The sequence below is a fragment of the Cherax quadricarinatus genome, chromosome 77 (genome assembly GCF_038502225.1).
Source record: "Cherax quadricarinatus isolate ZL_2023a chromosome 77, ASM3850222v1, whole genome shotgun sequence".
NCBI classification, from domain to species: domain Eukaryota; kingdom Metazoa; phylum Arthropoda; class Malacostraca; order Decapoda; family Parastacidae; genus Cherax; species Cherax quadricarinatus.
In genome coordinates this window covers 5,283,722-5,286,221 of record NC_091368.1, presented here as the reverse complement: position 1 = coordinate 5,286,221, position 2,500 = coordinate 5,283,722, and the positions used below count along the sequence as shown (strand labels likewise).

General features: G+C 37.8%; 1 protein-coding gene across 5 annotated transcripts in view; it reads left to right on the top strand.

Annotated features, from left to right (window-relative positions):
- Window positions 1-2,500, top strand: part of LOC128701931 (RYamide receptor) — a 158,381-nt gene that overhangs the window by 149,051 nt on the left and 6,830 nt on the right. The gene's annotated exons all lie outside the window — the stretch shown is intronic.

The following is a 2,500-nucleotide window of genomic DNA, read 5'->3' as shown; positions in this document are numbered from 1 at the left end:
AAGGACACAGATGCAACTAATGTGACATTGTGGCAACGTTTCGCTCTCCAGAAATTTTTTTAAGCAGAGTTTAATCATGAAGGAGCTTTGTCAGGCTCAAAATATCCCTAAGTGTCTGAAAGTGTCTCTAGGAGGTTTGAAGATGCGTTTCAGAGCTTGAGGATGTCTCTGTGTGTTTGGAAACTGTTCCTAAGTGCTTGAAAGTTCTCCTATGTGTTTGAAAGTGCTCCTAAGTGTTTGATATGCTCCTAAATGTTTGAAAGATGCCTTTCAAAGCTTGAAGATAACTATATGTGCTTGAAAACTGTTCCTAAGCTAAGAGTGAGATTTTTGTTAATTGTTCCAGTCACGATAATGTGATTTTTTTATTCTCTAAATCTAAGAGTTTGATTACACCGATATTAGGAAATACTTCTAAATAAGTTGATTAGGGAGTGGAATGACTTGGACAACGAAGTGTCCAACTCATTCCATAAGAGTTTGAAAGTGTTCCTAAGTGTTCGTAAGAGCTTGGAGGTGTCCCTATGTGCTTGAGGGTGTTCTTAATTGTTTGAGAGGTGTGTCTCTAAATATGGAAAGGCATCCTTAGGTGTTTAAAAGTGCTCTAGTGTGTCAAGACGTCTTTTAAATTTTTTAAAGTGTCTCAAAGTGCTTTTGAAAGCAGCGCTTAGATTTTGAAGATGAACTGTGTTTGAAGATGGCTTTAGAACATAATTATGTACCTTAAATATATGTTCAGCCTTGAAAACATGTCCTCAATAGCATATCTAGCCTTAGAGACATGTGCCTTAAAAACACGCACCTAAAAGAAATGCGGTTTAAAGAAATTTACTCTGAATACGTATCCTTAACATGTAGAGCCTTATTCTGTAGTTTTCCCCGGCAAGCAATTACTGCAGCTGATGAGTTCTCCAGATTAACTCCATTTCCCCGGACACGTTTAGCAAGCCTCTGTTAAATCCACTCAGTCGTATTTCTGTCTAGTCGTATTTAGGGTCTGTGTCTTGCTTGTTGCTGTGTCTGCCTTGTGCATATGTTTTGTTTACCTCGAGTGTATGTCGTGTGTACGTCATGTAAGAGCTGTTTGTACATGAAGCGTGTATAATGTTTGTGTTTTTCTCGTGAATGCTTTGTTTTTGTGTGTCGTGTTAATGTCGTTGGGGGTCTGTGGAACTAGAATTAGTTCCTAGGCTGCTAATTTCCACAAATGCAGCCAATTTTATCTATATCAATGCTTATGATGATTAAGACAGATGTGCAACAGTTGGATATCTTGATTGTTGTAACTTTTCGCCTACATAGAAGGCATCTTCAGCCAAGTACAGTCTTAAAAAGCAACTTGTTAGTATTTTATACTATTTTCAGCATAACTGCTTGTGCTATTATTATCGTCTGTGACCACAATTAGCTCATCTTTCTGGATCTTACATCCCCTAGAAAGCAGATATCAAATACCCACAGGTAGCCCTTGTGTTGTATCTAGTGTTATCAAGTAGCCACAGGAAGTAGCCCTTGTGTTGTATCTAGCATTATCAAGTAGCCACAGGTAACCATTGTGCTGTATCTATTATTATCAAGTAGCCACAGGTAGCCCTTGTGTAGTACCTAGTACCAAGAAGTAACCAAGTTCCGATCCGGTTTGCTAACGGTTCAACAGACATCTTAGTAAAAAGATTAATTACAGAACTTCTTTCCGTTTTTATATGCTGTACGTGTGTAACTAGTCACGTGAAACTACAATAATGTTAGTGCAGTATGTACTCGATAAGTACAATATAAAAGTTAAGGGACAATATGATCACAAATAACTTGGAAATTATTTTAATATTTCGTCAGTTTGAGAATATCATGATTGTGGCTAGCTGGTCTAGTGGCTAACGCGACGGGCTGGAGTTTTGAGACTCTATGACCGCGGGTTCAATCCCGGTCGGGGGTATGGTTTGTTTGCAATCGTGTCATTACGATTTCTTAAGTCATCATGATTTCATTAGTGTTTAATATCTACTTCATTCAATATTATCCCAGAGTTAGTATTTAGGTAATTATGTATTATAATTATCAGTTAGTCATGCAGGTATATAGCATACTACAATTTTTATATAAGAGTAAGGGATTGATTTTTGTTTGAGAAAATGAATGATAGGAGAAGAAACACAGGCTCTCTCTAGCTGAGCTGTGACAGGAGGAAGATCAGGGATCCTGTCTACCTGTCTAAGCTAGATATTTGCTGGTAAAAGCCAAAGGTGGGTAAGTGTGGGGAGTTGATACTTCTCTGACAGCAGTAATCCCTGCCCTCGGAACAGCGGATATTGCTCTAAAAGCGTAATATTGTTGTCAAGTGTAGGATAAAATGTTGAAATATTTCTGCAGTGTTTTTTTGTGGAGGTAATCTGATGTTTATGTGGAGTCAGCATGAGGTGTTTAGAGGCGGATGTTTATTAAATTATAAATGCTAAGTAATACTGAAAAGTTGAAGAGTAAGGTTTCTCGTAGGTTGATT